The sequence below is a fragment of the Falco cherrug genome, chromosome 2 (assembly GCF_023634085.1).
Source record: "Falco cherrug isolate bFalChe1 chromosome 2, bFalChe1.pri, whole genome shotgun sequence".
NCBI lineage: Eukaryota > Metazoa > Chordata > Aves > Falconiformes > Falconidae > Falco > Falco cherrug.
The window spans coordinates 79,567,163-79,574,906 of NC_073698.1; positions in this window are offsets into that span (position 1 = coordinate 79,567,163).

Genomic DNA, 7,744 nt, shown 5'->3' on the forward strand with positions numbered 1-7,744 from the left:
CACATTCGTTTTTAGTAAGTTCCTGTTTGGTTTTCAGAGTGCTACTTTATCAGCTCATCACTGTTCATGTCCTTGTTTTTCTTCTGCTTTTGTCTGCTGTTTCTTTCATGGTGACTTTACCCATGGCAGCTTCCAGCCAATGAACCTCACTTGTATTTTTTGCGCAATCCACTAAGTCATTAGGGTTGGCAGTGAAGCTCTTGCTCCATTTGGGTTTAGGCTACTGCCACTGAAAGGCTGTTACATCAACATTTAACACAGTATTTTAGAACATGGGGGCTAGGCCTCTGGGAGGAGGAACAGGTTGCTGCCTGAGAAGCAGTTTGATCATTTTGTGTTGTAAATACATTGTCCACATTTGCGCCTATATGCTACAAACTTAACAGGGCCAGAACATACTTTTAGCTGCTGTAGTTAGTTTACTGTACAGACATAAGAAGAATGGGCTACTCAGAGGTCAAAGTATTTGCCTGGGACACAGGGAAATCCCACACTCCATTCACTGACCAGCTGCCTGCTGCCTGCCTGACTCCAGGTGGGTGGTTTAGAGTACACCTACATGACACCAAGGAGCAAGCTGCTGCGATCTCCAGAGATCCACAGCCACAGCCATATTGCTATGTTAGCACAGCTCTGTCCATAGGTTAATTGACCCTGCTGAGAGACCAGATTGATTAACCAGACTCATTTTAAGATCCAAACCGGTATCTTTGCTGTACCATCTTGTCTGCAGATAGCTCAGGGATTTCTTATACAGCACTGCACTGTGGCAGACAAAACTGCCCTTAGTTTGTCCCATATTTCAGTTCCCCACGTACGCCATGTAGATAGTTTTCTTTAACTGGCAGGAATTTTGTGAGGCTAATTAGTGAACGTGAAATGACAAAAAAAAAAGAGTAAAAATTTATACTGAGATATTAAGAACTGTTTTCTTTTACAGAACTTTATCAGCTATCTTGTTACTATAAATATTTTACATTTTTACTTTTAAAGTATAGCAAAAATATGTGGCAGTGAATAATTAACTATTTTCCTTTTTTTGTGCACCTGTGAACTTGGAATAGGCCTTTGAACATTCAGGATCTTACCTATCCAAGCATAGCTCTGGGGATGAGATTAGTAAAGTAATTTTTCATAATTCTGTGTACTTTTGAAACTGGGAACAGTGATTCTGACTTGCTCCTAGGCTCTGGTATGTGCTGTATTTCTACTAAGCTACTTCTGTATTTCCCAAACCCCAAATTTTCTTTTAATTAGCAAGTATATATCTCTGTCAGTGATGGTTGCAAAGCAAGTTTAAAAAATGTAAAGTGATTGGTACAGAGTTGATTTTACAAAGGGTATGGAACAAGGGAGTTATAAATGCATCATTCATTGTGGTTACCTCACATGTCCTGTTTTGGTCCTCTCAGGCATGAATTTTGTTAACCATTTCACTCTGTGCTGGAAAGGCAAGAGGAAAATTGCAGGCCTGTATCTTACCCTGACCTGGTCTGTGCTAGAATGTTTTGCTGGTAGAGCTACCCTAGGCACATGAACAACGAAGAAATATCTCACCCATTAACTAGTGCTGCCAATTTCATCAGACATCTGTTCAGCAATGCTCTTTTCCACCCTGCAGACAGAATGTGGCAGAATTTTAGGACCTTGACTACTTGTTTGAATTTTCCAGGTTTGTTGCAGGTGGGTGGAATGATGGCTTGGACTTGGCACAGGCAAATGTGTATGCCAGAGTGGGACACAGCAGGGTGTGTGCACTCAGATCCAGCACCCAGAAAGTGCTAGATCCGAGACTACTCCAAGTCCCATGTTATAGATACAAGCAAAGAGAGCAGAATGAGATCACAGTTATTTAATCAATTTCATTTGTAAAGCCATAAGCAGAAAAAAAAAAAAAAAAAAAGCACGGTAGGTTCAATCACTGCAATTAAATGATCAGTTATACAATTACAATGCACAGAGATAAAATCAATCCAAACCTTTCCCACTAATTCTCTGCCTCTGAGCTCCAGTTTTACACATGTGAAGAGAAGGTTCATAAGAGGCCGTGCATGCAGTCTAACATGAAGTCTGAAACAAGTGCTTTGTCAGGACAGCATAATAGTGTAAGAGATGCTTAGTTTGGGAAAACTGCACTTTGCCCAGCTGAGTTTTTTCCAGTGTTCCAGGACTCTGTGATGCTGCCTTTACCTGTGAGGTGACTAAACCCACATCTTCATCATGAGATTTTGCTAGGTTAACAGTCAGAGTGAGGTGATACCACTGCACTCTCTTCGTTGACAGCTCAGCTGGCAGAAGTAGACCTGAAATGTGACCCCTCGGCATGTAACGTTTCATGGAAAAGGGGACCATTTCCCCTTTCACATGTGGTATTTCAGCCTCTCTCCCACTTTTTTACCTGCTGTGCCAGAGGCAGGTAACAGGCATGTCTTTCTACCTGCTGAATGTGGCAAGTTGGCTCAGGAGCTGTGGGGCAAAGAAAGGCACAATGCTAAAGCCAGAAGATGAGCTCCTCCATTTGCTCCTGCCCTTATATGTACTCTCCAGTCTGTCTTCTGTAGCCCCTTTCTAGGTGATATTCAGCATGTGACCCATTTTGTCTCATGTGACCTGACATACCAGAAGAGTTGTCCTCTGCTTTGTGACAGCTGTCTGAGAAAGAGTGATGGGTGTGCAGAGAGCTGGAACAAGGGTCGGGTGGGATGCCCAGAGAAGTCTTATTAGAAGATGGTCAGCAGTCTGGCACCAAGGAGGTGCCAGTAAGCAAGCTTTCATAACTAGGAGCTAGCGTGGGGGCAAGGAGACTCAGCTGGCTCTTGATCTGGAATAACTCTACCCAACTTGTGTCTTCCAGAGAACATCCTCTTCTTAATGAAGGAATCTTGTTCCATAGAAAAAAGGCTCCAAGATGATGATATCATTTGATCTTCACTTTGACTAATTGCTCTTATTTTTGGTTCTTTTGCAAAAACAGGAGATATCTGATCCATCCAAACACCAGTCTCTGTTGAAGAAAAAGTAGTATGTCCTCCATGACCTCATAGTAGAAAAACTTCAATTCATTTTGGTCATTTAGTTCTTTGCCCAAATGCCTACATCTCTTTAAGTGCTTAAGAAGGCATTCTGCCAGGACCTGAGTTTTCCATTAGATCAGAAAATTGCTCTTATATCTTTGTTATTATATGTGTTATTAATATACAGGCCTGGTCCTAAAAAAAACCTTGAAGAAACAACCGTACCCCATGAATATAATTGTTGACAAATTGGCTAAGTTTCAAAACAAATGGGTCACAATGCTTTATTTTGACCAATCATAATTTCAAATTATGTATTCAGATATAAAGTAAAACTGCAAAGCTATGTTTCAATTCTGTTAGGGCAAGCGTGGACCCAAGTTGATACGCCTTGGATACTTGTACTTTCTTTTGAAGCCATTCATGTACCAGAAATACAGCCTGTCAAAGTGTCATGGGTTAACCTGGAATCCAGGACACAAAGGAAGAAAAAAAAACAAACATGAGAAAGCAGACAGATAATGGCACCATAATGTTTGTGTTCATCATAGCACACCAGTATTCCACCCATTAGTTTTAGAAGTCTGCTATAATTTTGTCATATTATAACTATTTTGCTTTTCTCTGTAGGATCACACTTTCCACTTTTTCTAATATCCAGTAAATAATCTACTCCTAAGTGGTCGTGATTCTGCGAAAGGAACAAAGGCTAACAACAGAAATTTTGTCTGGAATTGCTGATCATGTCTTTTACCACTTCTGTCTGGCACTGCAGAAGGGAAAATATTTTTGAGAGTATTTTTTTTCTATGGTGATGACTCTTCGAAAATATTTTTACTAGACTTCAGTAAAATACCGTAAGTTTTTAGAAACTAAAACAGGACAGACAAGCTTTTATTATTTTTTTTTCCTTGATTTTCACCTGCGGGAGCCAGTTACGTTCTCTCCACCAGAGAGCGCAAGTACCCCCGGAGGGGGAGGCGCCGGGATGCAGGCTCCTGAGCGGGCTGTGCGCGGCTCCCCCAGGGACGGCACTCCAGGCACTCCAGGCGGGATGGGGGATTCCAGCGACACCACAGCAACTTTCTTGCCCATGGGTTAATTCAGACTGAGTTAACATTGTGTCCAAATGGCTAAGGCTTCCCATTCCCATGACAGAGCTGAAGAATCTCCTGCCAAGGCACTACTGGAGAGATTCCCACCTCTCTTTCTAAATCTTGGTCTCCAGCCCAGGAGATGCTGACTTCCCAGAGACGGGTGCCTCTCCCATGCAGTACAAATACTTGTATGCCCTTCAGACACATGCCTGAGGACAGTAAGACCAACTGGCTTTGGGAATGTCTGGCATCAGAAAAAAGAAAGGACTCTGTAGGTAGCAACAGAGATCTTCAAATTTTAGACTGAGAGCAAAGGCATTTGAAGCAATGTTGTAGGAAATCAATAGGAAGAGTGTGAAATAAAAGAAAAGCTTTTGAAAAATCTCAGAACCCATGCCTTCCTCTAGAACAGTGAAAAGGCTCCAACTCAGCTAGACAGCTAAGAAAATCCAAAGGCATGTACCAATTTTGTGTTGCACGTCACCCCAGAGCACACCCCCGCAGGTACTGCACTAAGGCTAAACCACCTTGAGTCTGGAGCACACAGGTATGGGCTCATGGACAAGATGGTTATGCAAATCCTGCCAGTTACCTGATGGAGAATGCAATGTATTATGGCACCTGCAAAGGGTAAAAAGTTTTTAACTCTTCAGTCATGAGTTCATGTTATTATAAAGTCATGGAATGGTTTGGGTTGGAAGGGACGTTAAAGATCAAGTAGTTCCAACCCCCCTGCCATAGGCAGGGACAGCTCTCACTGGACCAGGTTGCTCAAGGCCATATCCAGCCTGGCCTTGAACAATTCCAGGGATGGGACAGCCACAACTTCTCTGGGCAACCTGTGTCTCGCCACCCTCACAGTAAAGAATTTCTTCCTAATATCTAATCTAAATCTACTCTCTTTTAGTTTAAAGCCATTGTCCCTTGTTCAAGTGTGTTGGCTACACGTTATCATAACAGGTGTTAAGCTACAAATAATGCTCTTGCATTTCCTTAGACGACTGTCTGCACTGTAGAAACCACTGCGATAGGCTGGCCTCTCCTTGGCAGTCCCAACAGGGCACCAAGGATTCAAGAGTCTGGAGATGCGCCTCATCTCTCCACTCCTAGCTGTCAGTTAGGCAGAAACCATGCTGCTAAGTGAAGCAATACCAGAGAACAACTTTTAGACAAAAGTGTGTTGCAACATGCCTTTGACTTAACAGGGAATTTTCCTGAAACTCAGCAATTGCCATGTAACTGAGCTATATTTAATCACACTCACATGCATTTTTATATACGTACATACCATACCATACATATACATATATATATAGAGAGAGAGGGGTTCACCTTCGGAGTGATGCTTTCAAGTGTAGCTCTTCAGGTGGATGTGATGGGGCAGCCTTTTGTTTCTGGTTCCTCCTAGGGCCTGTATACAGTGTTAGAGGTATGTAATAGGTTATAGAATCACCTCTGTAAAATGAAGGTTCTAGGTGCTTCTCCCCCTCTTCAGCCTTACAGTAATACTTGCGAAAAAACTACCCGATTTCAAGTCTCATTTTTATTATCTGTGATTCTCCTGCAGACTGACTCAGTGAGAGTCTGGTTTTTTGACAGTTTTTCCCCCTCATGATTTTAAAAATTGTATTTACATGCCTTTATCTGCCTCAGTCAAATTTCTCCTGAAATGAGTAATCTGAATGCAAGCTAATAAAATTAAGTTTCCATCTTGTGGCATTTGGCTGCTCAGCTGATTGATGAGTGAAGAAGAGGCAGCAGCAAATAATCACAGCCTTGTTAATCACAGCCCTGGGCTGCCCTGCAGAGAGCAAATCTTTCTCTTTTCCCCTATTGGTGAGAACAGCTGTGTCTGTTCTGCCATTAAACTGGATGCCACCCAATGTGCCCTGCAGAGCAAGAGATGTGCATGAAGCCAAGGACTAGCCAGCTGTGGAAGGAGTAAGTAGGATGGTGGTCAGTAGAGCTGTGTATACTGTTCTGTAGGTTTTCCTCTGGTTTTAGATCCCCCTCTTTTTAGCAACCATAGGTGCAGGTGGCGAGGTGGAGAAACGGTGAACGTATCTCCACAGGGATAGCTGCCACACGTGGTGAAGCCCTCAGGATGTGCAGTTTTCAAAGCCCCTTTCAAGAGGACCCAAACATCCCCCAGTGCAAGACTGTAGGGGAAATACTATTAGACAACCTTTTGGGAAGTATTTCTTCCCTTTAACTCTTTCATAGACTTTATAGCATAATGGATCCTGTTTTTGTCAGCCAAAAAGGGTTAAAGGCGTGAAAACCCAGGAAAGCCTAGCTGTTCATTAGGGAAGAAAGGAAAAAGCAGGAACCCAAGAGCCATATTCATCACAAATGACACTTTAAAACAGAGGCCGATTTTTTTCTAGTTTTTGGCAGGGCCACAACATGCTCTCTTCTATATCTTAAGTTCTTCTGCTGCTGTCATCCTACTTTCTCCCACCTCTTCTTCTGGCTCATTGCCCTTCAGACACCTGCCTGTGGAGCCTGCAAACTTCAGCATGGTCTCTTCCTTCCAGAAGCATCCCTGGATGCTAGTAACCCCAGCAGGTCTTACTGCCTCATCACTGTCTCGTTTTTAACACCAGTGGACTTCATTGGAGAGATGCATCTTGCCAGATGAAAGCCTGTGCCCTCAAGTATCAGCTTAAGCTAACGACTACAACCAGGGCTCCGTGACATCAAAGCGGTGTACCCATGCTAGATCCTGGACTGACAAGACATTAAGAAATTATTAAGGCTTGTATCAAAACTGCAGAGGCAATTTAAAGCAATTTCTTTGTTAGCAGAAACTGGCTTTGCTTTCAATGTACTCTTTCAACACATGTAAAATGAAGAGGAAATAAAAGTTGTGTATGTTGCTCCATTGCAGCCAACACCTTGAAAATTTTTATTGCTAGAGTATTTCAGGACTGGAAACACAAATGTTATCCATGTAGGTCTAATAGAAAAAAATATCCTGTTAGTGTTTTTATTTCTATATTAAAGAAAGAGTGATTATTGGAAACATCCTATGAACAGAAAAGTAAGTAAACGTTACTGGATTTGTTTGCAGAGCAACTGTGTTAGAAGTGGACAGCTGGAATTAGAACAAAAAATAGCCATGAAAACAGGTGCAATGTTCATGGTATTATCATAACTTTTTATAATTTTGGTTTGCTTCTTGACTTTTATGTCAAATATAGGTTGTATGGTCTCTAGAACAGACATTTTCTGTGAAGCTTTTAAGCAGATGTTAATCTGCTCTGAAACAGTGAGAGAACTGTATTTAGATCTTAATGAGACGCAGAAAGGGCTGGAGGAGTTCCTTACACTGAAAGGAGAAAGGGAGCCAAACCTTTGGTGATTTATGACTCTGTGAACAAGTCAGACAGCAGCTCTCCACTCTCTCTGTGCCTTTTCCACAGCTCACCTAACTTCTGACGTCCAGGGCTCCATGGAAGGACAGGCCAGGAGCCCTTTGCCTCTGTTTTCAAAGAGATTTAAAGAGCATCAAAGGCCAAAATCCTCTTGAGCTTGGAGTGCCCTTTCAACCCTATTGCCCCACTTACTCTGACAAGACAGTACACATGCACACAGTGACAAACTCTGGGGAAAAAGGCACAGATAACTGTT